This window comes from Rattus norvegicus, chromosome 7, assembly GCF_036323735.1.
Source record: "Rattus norvegicus strain BN/NHsdMcwi chromosome 7, GRCr8, whole genome shotgun sequence".
In the NCBI taxonomy this organism is placed as follows: Eukaryota; Metazoa; Chordata; class Mammalia; order Rodentia; family Muridae; genus Rattus; species Rattus norvegicus.
In genome coordinates this window covers 93,078,035-93,094,670 of record NC_086025.1, presented here as the reverse complement: position 1 = coordinate 93,094,670, position 16,636 = coordinate 93,078,035, and the positions used below count along the sequence as shown (strand labels likewise).

Below are 16,636 nucleotides of genomic sequence, written 5' to 3'. Positions count from 1 at the left end.
TTCTCCAGCCATTCAACAAACGCTAATTAAGCATCTCCAAGGGTTAGGCGCTGGGGATTAGGAGACTTAAATTGAAACAGTAATGATAATTGGCATCAGTTGTGGCGTGAGGGGGCGGGGGGGGGGCAGGCTCCTTGTTCTCGGCACTTGTATTTGGTATGCACTTTAGTTTTTGCACTCACTTTATAGGGTTACATTTTGCTCCATTTGATTCAAAAACAAAAACAGAAGCCTAGAACCCTTAACCTCCTTGCTGTGATTCAAAGACTACCGGAAGCAGTCAAGCTCTCCAGCACTCTTATAAACTCAGAGGAGACCACAACTTGCCAAGAAAGGAACCGTTAAGGAGGCCTCCGTCAGATTATGAGAACTGACCAGAGGAGAGCTATCTATGAACAGCAGCTTGGCCAGGAGAGGGAGGGATGCACAGAAGGGCAGGGCACTCTCCCCGAAGGGAGAATCTTGACAGGTTGTGGGGATCGAGGGTGTTTAGGACATAGCGCTAGATGCTAAGGTTTTTCTACCTGGCAAGATTCTCTCCTGAGCTGCCGAGCTGCAAGCTGGGCTTGTCGCTGGATAATGAACCCAGTACTATTATGGGTATCTTAACCTGAATGCTGTAACTTCCCTTTAGCCTCTTCTGGGAGAGACAACACCACAGAGCACTGTTGCCATGAGCTGAACAGGGACCCTCTTCTATCCTGCTCAGCTCCCTGATGGCCTTCACAAACTCACTGGGCTTTTTTGCCCAGTATGACCAGTGGGAGGCTCTGGAAGACCATGAGCAGGTGGGAGGCAGAAGAGAGTTACCAGGATTCATCCTTCTCCCTGCTTGGGCATCCATCGATAGCAACCTCTCTGTGTGATGATTGTCTGGACAGCTGCACTCCTCTTAGAGACTAGATTTTTCTCCCTGGTTGCTGCAAGGGAATATCATTGCTGTGACTGAAAAGGGCCGAGCTGCCCCTCACGGGAGGTCCACATCCAATGACTGTATGGTGGAAGGATAAAGCCCAGTCCATTTGCTAGGACCTGGATTACCTCTGCATTCCCCGTTTCCAAGCTTCCAGCTGGAGGAACAGAAACCTTAGATTTCAGTAAGCCTAGCTATTCCTCCTGCCCTATCCAGCTCTTTTCCTGCCTTCCCTTGCTGGGCACCTCATCCTCCATTCTGTTTCTCATTTCCAGTGGAGTATACTGCCTGGGGAGCCTAGTCCATGGGATCCTCTCTGCTGGGACCCAGCTCACTCCAAGGATTCTGGTCTCCTGGGATCAGGTGACATCATCTTATCCTCCAGTCCTAGGGTGACAGCAACTTCCTGATGCTAAATTCTGAGTCACCCACAGGACTATTCTTTGTTCTTTGATTTCTGCTCTTTGGATACTTTTGGAACTAGTTCCCCATAGGAAATCCATCTTGGTAAATTTGTTGACCTGAATTCCGTTTCCTTGTCTAGCACCTTCTCCACCAACCCTCAACTTAGTGCAAGACTATATACTAACTTCCTTCAGTGAGCTTCTGAACTGTAAAACATCCTTTCAGCCAACAGCAAATACCTACTGTGTGTCAGGGTACCTACTAAGTGCTGTGGACAAATGAAAGCTGCCTCCCTCGATTCCTTTTTCACACAACAATAGAGGAACCCTTGAAACTTGAACCTGATGGCAGCGGGCTCTGGCTTAACCCTGAAGGACTCAGAGAGGAAAGCCACATCTCATTAGAAAAGCAGGCCTTCGTTCAGGTCTCACTTCTGTTTCCAGACTTGCCTTTTTCATCTCCTGGTCTCTGTCCTATTTGTGCTAGATCCTGGCAGGGCCCCAAACACACCTGCCAATTCACACCTCTGCACAGTTGCCTGAAATGTTCCCTCCCACTAGCATCTTTCTTCTTCCTCTGCCAAACTAATGAGCTCTTACTCACCCTGCAAAACACCTTCTATATTTTCCCAGCACCTGCAGTCAGGTGTAAATTGCATCCAGCTGCAAGGACATCTCACCTCCCGTGACTCTTTTAGCTGGACTGCATTTCCAGGAAAGAAGAGTCGGACCATAACCACTCTGGCGCCAAGCTCAAGTTCTATCACAAAAGAGGGGTTCAGCAAGTGCCTGTGGGATGAGGGGCACCCACTAGGACTGCTGGCGATGGGGATTGTTGGGGAAAACAACATTTGGGCAGAGACAGGACTGGAAACTCCATGACACATTTCCGAGTTCAACACAGAAATCCCGCCTAGATGATGATAGGCTGTGGATAGCCCAAGAGAGCAGCAAGTTAAGCTTTGAAGGAATGTGTGCAGGAATGGGCAGATGGACCACTGGCAGAGCCTGCCCGTAACAAGGACAAGGGAGTGAAGTTGTCTTGATTTTGGTCCCAGGAATTTATTTGCTGCCAAGTCTGGACTGGATTTCCCTCCAGCTTCTCGGGTACTGATCTGGCAGCCAACTGCTCTTTTTTGTACCTTGATTGTCTCACCTGTGCTATGGGTATAAGAAAGACCTGCTCTTCTTTCCCTGCAAGGGAACAAGTAACTATAAGATATTGGAAAGTGCTTTAGGGATTATTAGTTTGTACGTGAATGTGGCCAGGATTGTGAAGGCTCGACATAGCCCAGAATTCAAAAGGGCCTTTACATGAAAACCCAAGACAATGAATAAAACCTATCAGTCAATAGGATGAAGGCAGGAAGTAATTCTTCCTGGTTAAACGGTGATGTTGGCTCTATGACAATGTCTACCACATGGTACCACTTGCCAGCTCCTCTGGTACACTGGCAATGTGAGTTAGAAGCCTAGATCCCCGCCCCCTCTGTGGTGTGTGTGTGTGTGTGTGTGTGTGTGTGTGTGTGTGTGTGTGTTTTCTCTCTGTGTATATCCATCTGTTCTCTGGGTGTATATGTGTGTGTATCTGTTATCTGTGTGTGTGTGTGTGTGTGTGTTCTGAGTGTATGTCTGTTATGTGTATATGTGTGTGTATGTTATCTGTGTGTATGTTATCTGTGTGTGTATGACTGTTCTTTATATATATCTGTATGTGTGTGTGTGCGTGTGCATGTGTGTATTTGTATCTGTGTGTCTCTGCATATGTCTGTTCTCTGTGTGTGTGTGTGTGTGTGTGTGTGTGTGTGTGTGTGTGTGTGGTGTATAAATGTGAGCTCATGTCCTGCATAGCCTCAGCACATGCTGAGTTGAAAGTAAATGCTCAGTACTGGTTGAGTTGGGGAGGGAGGTTGACTTAGCACTGACTTTTCAGGAACTCACACATTGCACAACACAGGGAAGCCCTTATTGATTTCTCTGGATGAGGCTGAGCTACTGATGAGCTTGAGTTTAATCCATTCTGTTGAGTGCCAAGTTGGACATGGAACATGCATGTTCCCCTCACTGCATCTTGCAGCAAAATGGACCACCTGGGGTTCCATTTCCACCTCTCTGCTTTCTACACCCGAGGCTTCCCAGCCACACAGCAAAGCAGACCTGGGCTGGCTCCTTACATTCCCTAAACCCAATTTCTGAGGGATGAATCCAAAACTTTGGAACTTGTGTGGGGAAGACAAGATTTCAAAAGCTGGGACAGAAATAGGCGTGTATTATTACATTGCTTCCATGCATCAGACCCTTTCCAGTGATCTGATGTTCAAAGCAATCTTAGAAATCATTACTGCTCTCTAAATGGAAACAGGAACAGGCTAAAAGAAACTAAGTAACCTGTGTGACACCATGCATCTAGAAGGTGGCCATGCTAGACTGAGACTCGGGCTGCAAAGCTCCGGCCATACTTTTCTACTTTAGGTACTGTTCCTCTCTCCAAGTGAAGAGAGACTTTGTTGTTTCGAGACATTGTCTTACAACATTGCCTGGATTGACCTTGAACTTCTGGGCTCACGGTCTTCTAGGCTGAGTAGCTGGGACCACGAGTGTGCACCACTGGGACCAACTAATAAAAAATAAATAAATAAATAATAATAATCATCTCCGTCCAAACAGTTCTTTTATTCTAAGAGCCTTCCCTGGCTGCTGTGGGAAGTGGCTGGAGACAAGAAGACAAGTGGGACTTCTGATCTCTGACCGTTTCTCATCCTCTTCCTGTCTGTGCTCCAACCGCCACCAAACAAAGGCCTCTGAGGCCACCCCAGACACTGAAGCTGACTGTCCGATGTCCAGTTGCATAAATCCCATTGCTTACTGGCTCTTCCTCATTCTCCCTCTAGGTCACACTGACACATTATCAGTGACAACAGGTCACCTAAGGCCAGCAAAAGGTTCCCATGGCCGGGACCGGTGACCCGTCTTACAATTCCAACACTATGGAGCCGGAGGCAGAGGCAGAAGCACAAATCCAGCCTGCTCTATAATGGCCAGAAGCTTTCTCAAAAAGAAAAAAAACAAAACCAAAAACCTTCTGGTTGGAAGTGTGTAGCTTAGTGGTAGAGTGTCTGCCTGCCATGCCTAAGGCCCTGAGTTCAAATCCTAGCACTCACACAAATCTAGTCAGGTATGGTAGGACACACCTATAATCCCACTATGTGGGAGATAGAAGCAGAAAGATCAGGAGTTCAAAGTGAGCTTCAGCTACATGGCAGGGCCAACCTGAGCTACCGCTGCCCTCAAATACACATAGTCAAAACCAGACTCCTACTTTCTGAAAACATGGTTCTAGGCCTTTGAAACACAAAATTCTGGGGTCCTGGGTATCTGAAATTTGGCCTAGTGAGGCACGTGGAAGTTTTGCACAGGCATTCCCTGCCTTGTCCTGTGGGGAGGAAGGTGTGGATTGCTGGGTTTGAGGGACCCTATTGGGAGGCTCCCAGGACTACAGCAAGTGCCTCCTTCCCAGAGGGTCTGGTGCTTGTAGCTGCCTGTTACTTTGCAATGTTCTTCCTTTTGACTTGATCTACGGTAAGCACAGACTCCACACCTCAAGAATGAAGAGGGCTGGGTAGCATTATACAAGTATATGCTGGGCAGAAATACAAACAACAGAACCCAGTACATAGCCAGGAGGGGAGGGGAACCTGCCCAGGAGGTGACATTGGAGGGCTGCCGGCAGTGTATTGCTTCCTCCCTGTGGCTGGTGCAATCCTCACATGCACTGTCAGGGTGGCTGGACTGGAAACCCCTCAGAGGCCACTGCTGCACATCTGGCTCACTTTGCTTTATCTGGGACCACGGCTGTAGGTCTCTTAGGAAGTCTCTCTGACTCCTGTCTCGCTGTTCAATTTTTGTCTTTATTCCTTGTTTGGTACCTGGATGAAGGCCAGCCTCCCCACCCCTGGGCTGACAAATCTCTCAAACCCTGGCATAGGCTTGGCAAGTTGTCACCCTTCCAAGGGTCCTCTGCAAGCTGGGAAGCGGCTAGGACAGAAGGCAGCACAAAGCGGCCGGTGCTGGTGGAAACCACTGTCATCTGGACTGTTGCCTGTGAATGGGAGGTCATCTCTCTGATACCAGTGGAAGGGGCACAGGTCCATGAGAGAAGAGACTGCATTCAGTACCTGGCTGTGACACCGAGTCTCACGATAAACTCAGACAGATCACTCGGGGTCTTTGCCTCTGTCTTCTTTGCTCCCTTTCTGAATGAAGAGGACAAACTGGTGGTCTTCAAACTGGGTCTCCTGGATCCTCATGGTTTTGTGGTGGTGCCCCAAGGAAGGAGCAGAAAATCTCAGCCTCCCCTGTCAACTTTCCATCCAACATCCAATGTGCTAGACTGAGGTGAGGTTTCTGTAAGGCACTGTAGATTCGAGGGAAAGGTGTGAAAGCCCTGGCTTTGGTGATCTTTGAAGTCCCATCCATTAGAATGCTCACTGATACAGTGGTGGCAGCATGGTGTGGTGGGAGGGGGTGCCTTAGCAGATCCATGCTGAGGTATTCCCCACCCCCCAGGCACCAGACATCCCACAGGTCTAGTATAAAATGAAGTTTATTTGGGGGCATGGGAAGGCAGGATAAGAGGGGAGTAGAGGCAGGGAAAGAGAGGGGACAGAGGCCTGGGGTGGGAGGATGAGGGGAAGTCCTTTTATAGCAAGCTGGGCTCTTTCTTACCTGGCAATTGCTAGGTACCTGTTGGGCGGAGCCTAGAAGAAATGCCTACCTTTGTTTAGCTTAGTTTTTGAGACAGCGTCTCACTCTGTTACCCAGCCCTTAATTCCAGGGCTCAAGCAACCCCCTGCCTCACTTTTCCCCTGCCTTTTATCTTTATGACATAATTCTTTTTTTTTAAACATTTATTTATTATGTATACATCATACAGCTTTCTACCTGCATGTATGCCGGCAGGCCAGACAGAAGAGGGCACCAGACCTGATTATAGATGGTTATGAGCCACCATGTGGTTGCTGGGAATTGAACTCAGGACCTCTGGAAGAGCAGACAGTGCTCTTAACCTCTGAGCCATCTCTCCAGCCCCCGATATAATTCTTGATAGAAGCGACTTGCCGGGAAAGAGCTTCTCTTCCTCATATGTTGAGTGGACAGTCCATCTCGGCAGGGAAGGTATGCTGTGTAGCAGAAAGAGGCAGCTGGATGGACGCTTTGCATCTGCCGTCAGGAAGCACTGAGGAGAGACGAATTCGGGCATGCAACTTGACTTCTCCTTTTCAGTCAGCCTAGAAACAGCCCATGGGACGGTGCCAGTCACATTCAGAATGGGTCTTCTGACCTCAATTGACTCAGTCTAGAAAGTCCCTCCCAAGTCATGCGAAGATCAGATTGCACTGGCAATCAGTATTAAGCATGGTGGTCAGTATTTCATGTAGCTGGTATATACTGTAGGTACATACTCCTACCACCAAGTCAAGCTGAGTCTTTGTCCGAGTGTCGCAAGTCAGTGGGTGGGAGCCTACAGGCCAAGAGTGTTTGTCACACTTTGTGATCCCATCTCTGTACCAGGGACCCGGTGGGCCACGAGGCACAAGTGCTATAGTGCTTATTGTTTCTAACTGTCTGACATCCCCCACTCTGAGTTTGCTTCCCCAGAAAGGGGATGCTCTTCCTATTCGAGGATCTCAAGAGCAGAAAAGCTGAGGATAAGAGATGTGCCCCAACTGAGAGAGGAGACAGGAAAAGAAAGCGGCCAAGGGGAAAGGGCTTCCCTACTTCCTCCTGTCTGCCTAACCCAGATCACTGCTCAATTCTTTGCCACGAAACTTAGAGAGACAGACTCCCTAGCTCTCCCATGATGACATTGGCCAATGAAGTCCAAGGAAAGCATGCTTTCAGAGTCCCGGGCTGGGTCACCAGGAGTCACACAGCTTGTCCCTTGTTCACCAGGACAATGGGACTTACACAGCCTCAAGCAGGCAGTTAAGAGTCCCACAGCCCTTGAGAATAGCATGCCCTAAAAGTCACAGGAGGCTAACCTGGCATGGCCCTGTCCTGTTGCTGCCAAGACAGGCAGTAGGAAGGAGAGAGAAGAGAGCACCTCAGGAGGGACAGTGCACCTTTGAATAAACCAGAGCCTCACCCCACAATAGGTCTTGCATGCTCTGTCTTCTCAAACCTCCCCAGTTTGGGGGTGGCTTGTTCCCTAGCAATGGGGACCCAGAACAAAGTTCCAGAACTTTCTGGAGTAATAAGAAAACATAACCAAAAGGTTCTAGGACACTGGTCTACACCGGTATAGTTTGAATGTGACCCTCGGCTGATTAACAGGAATGAGTCATTGGGAACTGGTCTTCGTTCTACTTCCTGGTCCACCAAGATGTGAAGCAGCAGCAGCTGTAAGCTCTTGCCATCACAGAGTAGCTCTCAATACCATGATTCACCTGCCCTGCTGGGTCTTACCCTCAAAACTGTGAGCTGAAATAGATTTCTCCCCCTTTAAATCAGGTCTGTCAGGTGTCATAGCAATGAAGAAAGATGACTGATGCTGGCTAGAACGGGCACCCTTTGCTGTCCCACAAAGGGTGGTACCACAGAGAGTGGTCTACCAGTCAGAGAGCACAGCAGAATGAAGCCTGGGTTGTTTCCTGGTATGCACAGCCATGTGGGAGGGGCTTACTAGCCACAGCCATCTTTTCTTGTTCTAGAATCCAGGCCCTGGTAGCCCCTTGAACATATCCAGAATCTGGAAAGGCCCCACTCCAGACCATAGAAGCTGCCCCTGCACACCGCTGAGCTATCTTAGCACACAAAACATTTGTCAAACGCAGGTATAGAAACACATCCATGAGCTGTTTTTTACTTTTTTCTTATGAGAGAGGGTGATGGAGGGTGAGGGAGAAGGAGAGATAGATAGATAGATAGATAGATAGACAGACAGACAGACAGACAGACAGACAGACAGACTCACAGTAATGTGATCTGAGGTCTGTGAACTATTTTGAAGTCATCCATCCTGCCTAAGCCAGAGTCATTTGTCATCTATTGCATGTTGACTGCACTGGTGGCAATAAAGCACCTTATGGTACCAGGCACTGTGTTGGACACAGAGTCCAGAGGCAAGGGACACCTAGGAGTAGGAGGCCGGTTGTACTGGAAGGCCTTCACAGACCTACCTCTGCAGCCCACGGCTGAGCTCACTGACAATGGGAGTGTCAGAGGTGCCTGGCCTTGGAGCTGTTCCTGGAATTTGATACCCGAGAATCCGGCTGTTAGAGGCAGCCTTCCATCCGGTGCAGCAGGATGCACGCATCAGCAGATCAATGAAAACATTACTGCGTCCAGATGAGCCGGCCGCAGGAAGCCACTTTATCACAAAGTGACTTACGAAGATGGAATCTGCAAACATAGCAGATATTAATAAGGGTCTGACAGCCAGAGTGACTCAAAGTTGTCTCTGCCCCTGTGAGAGAAGTCATCTCAAGGATTCAGTTCTGATCCAGTTCTGCCCTCAGCCGGGTTGGGCAGAAGGCTTCTTGAGCCTGTGTCCTTTGGAGGGAGCCATTCCTGGCGTGTCGAATTTCCTTCCACTATAGCTCCAGCCTTCATCAGCAGGGAGGGTCAAGGTCAGCTCTCAGAAACATCCGGGGTCCAGCTGGCTGGCAGGAAATGAGGCTTGGGAGTAGGGACCCTCGGCTGAGAACAGACACTCTGCTAAGAATGCATGTAAAGTACTTGCCATTCATCCATAGATTGTTACCTGCCGTCAAAATCCAAAGTATATTGTATGGCGCATTCCAAAAACGAAATGACTCATAACGCTCACTATTCTTACAATAGTTCTATTTTTTTTTGTTTGTGTGGGTGTGGGTGGGTGTGCAGGTGTACACAAGAATGTGAGTGTGTGTGTGTGTGTGTGTGCGTGTGTGTGCGTGCACGTGTGTGTGTGTGTGTGTGTGTGTGTGTGTGTGTGTGTGTGTGTGTGTGTAGGCCAGAGGACAACTTTTCTCAGGTGTTGTTCCTTGGGAACTGTTTTCTTTAAAACAAATTTATTACATTTCAATTAACTATTTACTATTTATTTATTTCATGTGTGTGTGTTTGAATATGCACCTGCCATGCCACGTATGTGGAGGTCAGAAGACAACTTTTGGGAGTTTGTTTTTGAATTCTACCATGTGGGTTTGAGGGATTGAACTCGGGTCTTCCGGCTTGGCAGCAAGCTCCTTTAATCCTCTGAGCCGTCTCACTGGCCCCATCTCTGTGTGTGAACACAAACATGCTAAGGCGTATCGTTTACCAGTGTGTGGAGGTCAGAGAGTTGGCTCTCTCTTACCATGCCAGTCCAGGAGCTCAAACTCAAGTCATCAGACTTGGTGGCAAGCAATTTAATCTACCAAGTCATCTCCAAGGCCCCGCTTTGTTTTCTGAGACAGAATCTCACATGGGGCTGGAGCTAACCGGCCCCAGAAAGCTTGCCTATCCCTGTCTCCCCAGAACTGGGATCATAAACTTATACCACTGTGCATAGGTTTTGTACATGGAGCCTGGGTGTTGGACTCAGGTCCCTGTGCTTGAAAGGCACAACAGTTATCAACAGTGCTGTCTCCTCAGCCCTATTTTGTTGTTTTAAGACTGGGTCTCTTGTAGCCCAGACTAGGCTCAAACTCACACTATGTAGCTGAGGATGACCTTGAACTCCTGACTCAGGCCTCGGCCTCCTCAGTGCTGGGGCACTATGCCCATCTGAGCCGTTCCATTTTATTAGTACCAGTAAATGCCTGTTCCTGAAGTGCGTTTAATTTATAAAGGAAAACTTCATTATAGATCTGCTTGTGTGGGGGAAGAACATGGTGTGTATAGGGGTCTATAGTTTCCAACGCCCATTGGACATTTGAAAGCTTCAGTGGATAAAGGAGACCACTGAACGGTCCCTACTTGTTTCCACACTACCTCACTGGATAGAACATTGTCACATGGCTTCCTCAGATATGAACTTGCCAGGAGCTCCCTCCATGAGCCCAGGATGACGGAGGGCTGGGGGTATGAGCCCTGAACCCACTCTGACTTGAATGGCTGATAGACTGTTTTCTTGTGTAGCTGGCCATCAGCCAGCCAAGGATGTGGCCTCGAGAGACACTGCTCTGCCCAGTTCTGGACTGTGATCTCCAGATGCACAACTGTGAGAGACTAAAGGTCTGATGCTTCCTCTGCCTGTCTCTGATGCCCACTGAGGCAGTTTTCACAGACCACCAGCAGCAACACATCAGCCCGGCCCCCTGCAGCTGTGGTGGCACAGGAAGGAACTGGAGGTCAGGTCTCCAGAGGAAGGACCATGCCAGGTGTTGGCGTGGAGACCTTGCCACCTCTCACCCAGCTCTTTCTGCCCTTGTCAGACTTCCATACAGACAAGAGAGCACTATGTGAGTAGCTTTCTGCTCCCTGAACCCCTTTACTTCCCAAATTTTGCTCCAGCTTACCTTGTTAGGGTAGAGGGTGCTATCCCCCTAACCCTTCTCTCACACCTGGCCTCCTGCACAGGAAACCAATCTGATGCCCTAAGTGGGGTGTTCAGGACCAAGTCACCATTTCCAATTCCTTGGGGACAGTGATTGTGCTGATAAATGCTTCTGCAGCTTGTCCTGGGCTACGGCATTGGCCTCTTTCCATGGTGTAAATTCTCCCACGGGTGGCTAAGGTCAAGAGGTCACGGAATGAGGAGGCGCACCCAGTTGTCATCTCTAGCAGGGCACGCTGGAGGGACCTTCCCCCATTTCCTTCTGCAGTGACAATGAACAGCCCTTTATCTGCTCTGAGGCCACATCGCGAATGCTGTCTGAGACAATGTTCGCACAGTGGAAGGTGGTTAATCTTGGATGGAAGCGGGCAAATCCAGGGTATGGGAAAATGTGGCGGCTGCTGTGCTGGTAGAGTTCCCTCCACGGACTCCCAGGCTGATGGGCGAATGCCACTACAAATAATGAAGTAGGGCCAGCAAGGGTCTGGCGGGTGAGGACTCTTGCTGCTCTCTTCAGGGAGCACCCCGCTCCCTCATACAATAGCTCCCTCTGTTCCCAAGCTCTGACTCCTTCCCAGTCCCATCCGAGGCCAGCCACCATAAAGGCCACCATTGATGGCCACTTCCCCCTGCAGGAGGCTCTGGGCTAGGTCCTCCTAGTCTCTTCCACACCACATTTACATCACTGCCCTGTGGACGGGAAGGGTGTGGTCTCACTCTGTAGCTGAAGTTCGAGGTCAGGAGGGTGGGCTCCAGGCGGAGTAGCAGAGCTGGTCTCTCCAGGATGCTGCTGAGGCTGGCTGAGCAGAATAAAGCGGTAGCAGTGACCAGTGCCTCATAGTCACTGAACGTTCCATTTATGGAATGGGCATGAGTGGTACACACCTGCGGGCAAGCACTTGAGAGGCTGACGCTGGAGGATTGACTTGAATTCAAGGTTAGCTAGGGCGAAAGCGACCCAGTCTGGGAGGAAAAAGAAAAAACAATAAAACATCACTAAAAACAAAAAAAAAAAAAATAAACAAGAAAGTGGGGTGCAGCTGCAGCTCAGCCCATACAAAGTTTGCCTATCGAAAGTTTTGCCACTGTCCTATAAAATAGGCTTGGGGGCACGTGACTGCAGTCCCACAACTCTGGAGGCTGAGGGACGAGGCTAAATCCAAGGTTATCCCTGGCAACTCAAAACACCCTCAAAAGGGCGGGGGGAGGGAGGCAGTGGGTACTTCAAGTTGTCTTCTTGAATCGGTGGGTGGTAGGTAAAATTCCAACTCTCATTTCTGCGCTCACCAAGTTCAGAGAAGGTGTGTGGCTTTGCTGGGGCACCAGCATCTCCTCCTTCACTCCCCAGGGGCTGGCTTTGGCTTCCTGCTTCCCTCTCTCATGGCTCTGAAAAGGAGTACTTACTTTCCGGGGCGTTTGGGATCGATCCAAGATCCCAATGTCCTTGCCAGTGGCACTGTCTGGGTGGTGGGAAAGGAAATCTCTAACCTTCCCCTCCAGCCAACCTCCGGCCGGCCGAGCTGGCACCTGGGCGGGGAAGAGGGGAGAATAGTACCATTCAGAGCTTTCCTGCTGCAATCGAGGATTGCAAAATCCTGGCATCCTTCTGCGCTTTATGGAGGGTGGTGACTCCGGGAGCCATGCAGGGAGCCCCACACTTGCCCAGGTGCCAGAACCAGGCCCCTCGAGTCACATGCAGGTTTAGTAGAACCACCTCAGGCTGGGGTGCTGGGAAACCCTCAGAAGACCACAATCACCCACACTTCACTCATTTGATTGCCAGCTGGCCCTAGGTGGGAGGAGCCAAGAGGAGTATCAATTTACAACTGGAGATTGATATGTCCAAGGTCACAGGAGGCTGACCCTGAAGAACAGTGCCAATCTGACTTCCAGACTCCAAGTCTGGTGCTCATTTTTCATCGCTGGGTTACAAAAGGGCAATGGGGACAGTGCAGCCAGGAAGACTCAGAGCCAGCAGAAGTCCGAAGAGAGCAAGAACAAGAGGCCACTAGTCAGACTAACACAAGTATAAATCAGGGCTCTGCACTGTCAGGCAAGCCTCCTGACCTCCCTGAGCTTTCTTTTCTCCTCTCAAGTTAAGGAAAGGCTATTCCTAAGCACTTGAGGGTGGTCTTGGTGCCACAGACTTGGGAGTCTAGCCACTCAAGAAGTTGAGGCAGGAGATCTCAAGTTCAAGTCCTGCCTGGACTATATTTAAGGGCAGTCCAAGCAACTTAGTAAAAAGGCCTGTCTCAGAACTTTCAGAAGTGCTGAGGCTACAGAAATGGCTCAGCAGTTAAGAGTACTGACTGCTTGTCCAGAAGACCAGAGTTTGATTCCCAACACTCAAGCAGAGAGAGGCTCACAACCACTGGAAGCTCTGGCTGCAGGACATGTGGGGCGCAGACACACATGCAGGCAAAATATTCACATGCATAGATTAAAATATAAAATCTTGCTGTTTAAAAATGTTCCAGAGGTTTTTAAAAAGAAACTGGAAATACATCTCAGTGGTAGAATGCTTGCCTACTGTGTGTGAGGCCCTGGCTTCAATCTCCTATATTGCAAAAATAGTTTGAGTTCTACTCCTTGAAATGTTTCTAGGTTGTGTGACTTTGAACACAGTCACTTAACAGTTTCCTCATCTGAGCAAACTGATGGGTGGGGGTGAGCAGTTTACCCCACCCCACCCCAGTTAGAAGTATGTTATGCATGCTGAGAGATGGCTCAGTGGTTGGGAACACTGGCTGCTCTTCCAGAAGACCTGGGTTCAATTCCCAGCACCCTCATGGCAGCTCACAACTGTAACTCCAGTTCTACAGATGGATGGAGGCAAAACACTAATGCCCATAAAATAAAAATAAATAAATCTTTTAAAAAGTGTGCTATGGCTGACATGTGGAAATATTAGCCGTTATACTGGGTATCATAGCACATGCCTGGAATCCTAGCCCTTGAGAGGTCAAGGCAGGGGAGGTTTCTGTATTCCAGAACAATTTAGCTTTTATAGTGAGACCCCAGTTCTTGGAATGTAGTTCCGTAGTTAAACACTTGTTTAGCATGGACAGGATCCTGGGTTTGACCTCTAGCATTATAATACATACATGTATACATACATACATGCATGCATACATACATACATACATACATACACGAAGTACACATTTTTTGAAGTATACATTTTTAAAATTAACATTACTGGCAAAGTAAAGATGAAGAAAGTTTAGAGATTACAGGAAAAGCTGTGTGTGTGTGTGTGTGTGTGTGTGTGTGTGTGTGTGTGTGTGTGACGTGTAAATACAGGAGGGTTCTCCGTACCCATTATCTTCAAATCTTCCAAAAAGAAGCAGTCAATGGGAAACCTTTCCTGGCCTTAGGATATTTCCTTCTAAAGTGGCCCCACCTTCCCTCTGGGTCCCCTGTTAGTGTTTCCCAAGTCAGAACCTCTGCCTCCACCCCCAGTGGCGGGCCAGGACTCTTGAGGGGAACAATTGAGACTTGGACATTTCCCCAGGGCTGTCAGAGAGCACTGCATTCCCCTGGGCCTCAGGCTTTCCTGACTACCAGGTGCCATGCCCCTTCACAGAAGACCTGGTCAGGGGCTGTGTTGGTCTGGTAGGGTAGACTCCAGAGGCAGCCCGGGCAGCCCCAGGTAAGGCAGTCTCCACCAGAAGGGTGTGGTCTGGGGATGTTTGCTGACCCCATGTTAAGGTTCAGAAGAGGGAGCAGAATACAGTGGGACCCCACTCACAGTTCCCCTCACTGAGATGATTTGCCTGCTTAGTTCCTCCCCATCCTATAGCCTTCCCCAGCTGCCTCAGAGACTGGCAACCTGCATAGTTTAGTTAACAATCGCCAGGTAAACAGTTAATCGGGCGGGGTTCATGTTCTCACATTAAAAAGAAAAAAGTTCAAGGGGCTGGCATGATGGCTCATTCAAGAAATGCAGGCCACTCAGCCATGACCACCTGAGTTTGATCCCGGAGACCCACATGGTAGAAAGAAACAACCAACTACCACAGGTTGTCCTCTGACCTCCACACACGAGCCACGGTGCACATATGTCTCGTTCCATTCAAATAAAGGAGGAGAATATTGAGGTAGTGAAACCTTGTGTCAGAAATGAATAAATAGGAGAGGAGGAAGAGGAGGAAGAGGAGGAAGGGGAGGAAGGGGAGGAAGAGGAGGAAAAGGAAGAGGAGGAAGGGGAGGAAGGGGAGGAAGAGGAGGAAAAGGAAGAGGAGGAAGGGGAGGAAGGGGAGGAGGAGGAGGAAGAGGAGGAAGAGGAGGAAGGGGAGGAGGAGGAGGAGGAAGAGGAGGAGGAAGAGGAGGAGGAAGAGGAGGAGGAGTAAGAGGAAGAGGAAGAGGAGGAGGAGGAGGAGGAGGAGGAGGAGGAGGAGGAGGAGGAGGAGGAGGAGGAGGAATGATTTAGACCTGAACAAGGGTGCTTGGGTTTTCTGGTTTCCCTCGGCTGGGGATTGGGGGTTTGGTGATCTGGGGGATTGGTGATTTGTGGGTTTGACAACAAAATGTTGACAAGGTCAATCATATGATTCCATTGGTCTTTATTATTACAAAATGATTGCTGTCACTCTAGGTACCCCATCCAGGAGAGTAGAGTGTCTAATTCCTAACCTGGCCAGTTATGATTGTGTTAGCTTTCTCTATGACACTCAGGGTTTTAAAGCCACAGTCATTTATGACTACAAAGCCCGAGCTTTGAATATTTTAGTTCCTGTGTGCCCTCTGGTCTCCTGACCCCAGCCGGGACCTGGTTGGAGCGCTCGCACTTCCGGATGGGCTGGAGGGTTGGAGTTGGATCCTCTGTGGAGCTGCCCTGCCTTGCCCCGGACTCCAGCTCTTTGCCAGCTTCTCACAGGGAATACTGGACTGATTGTCACTTTCACAGAAGAAACCGGCCTGAGTAACTGGGAGCTGGGAGATCAGATCAGGCTGCTAAGGAAGCTTGGACGTTCGGTCACAAAGGCACAGCCAGGGGAGGGGCTTCTGGGGAATCTAAAATGTCCCTGTGCAAGAGCCACAGGGTCCTGTTCCAGCAGTTGAGACATCTAGCATTCTGAATGTGTATAGGGTGTGGGGACACAAGAGTGCATCTTGTCCCTTGTCAGGGCTGTGGGAACTTGGGTGCAGTAAAGTACAGAAAGCGCAGGGTGTCATGCCCAGTGGGACACAAGAGAAAGGAAGGGGACAGAGCTCAGTGGCATGGCCAAATGCTAATTCCCAGAGCGCTGGTCAAAATGTAAAGCCTCCTCAAGTGCACAAGTACAAGAGAACCAAACAACCACCTTGTTGCTGGGTAACCCTGCTCGAACTCCCTCGCCTCATACAATGCCTTTTGTACCAGGGCCCTTGCCCCTCTCCTCTTCTCTCAGAATATGCCATCTTCCCACTTTCTCCAGAGAGTTTTCCTGAGCCACCAAACTAAACTAGCTTGGTCAACCGGTTACCTCAAAGCCAAAGATTACTATATCCCTGGCAAGAGTAAGAAGTAACATATGTGCCAATTCCCAGTGCCATCAGACAGGTGGCCACAGCTCCCCCATTGACTGACGTCTCTTCGTTTGTTTTTCTGCTGTAGATGGGACCCTGAACACTAGGCTAGTACTCTATTACTGAGTTATACTACACTCACAGTCTGTGAGGTCTCAGCCTGTAGTCCAGGCTAGCCTCGAACTCATGATCCTCCCCTGTCTTATGACGATGTCACAGTGTATACCATCACACCCAGCCTCCGTCCATCTCCGCTGACTGAAGAGAAGGGAGGAAGGGATGCCAAAA

At 49.4% G+C, this 16,636-nt stretch overlaps 1 long non-coding RNA gene across 1 annotated transcript; it reads right to left on the bottom strand.

The window, feature by feature from the left end:
• Positions 1 to 3,249: 3,249 nt before the first annotated feature.
• On the bottom strand, positions 3,250 to 12,230 carry LOC108351497 (uncharacterized). The gene is made up of 2 exons (XR_001838937.3): positions 10,800 to 12,230; positions 3,250 to 9,015 (listed from the first exon to the last, which is right to left on the bottom strand). It is a non-coding gene; the product is annotated as an uncharacterized LOC108351497 (long non-coding RNA).
• Between the last annotated feature and the right edge of the window lie 4,406 nt (positions 12,231 to 16,636).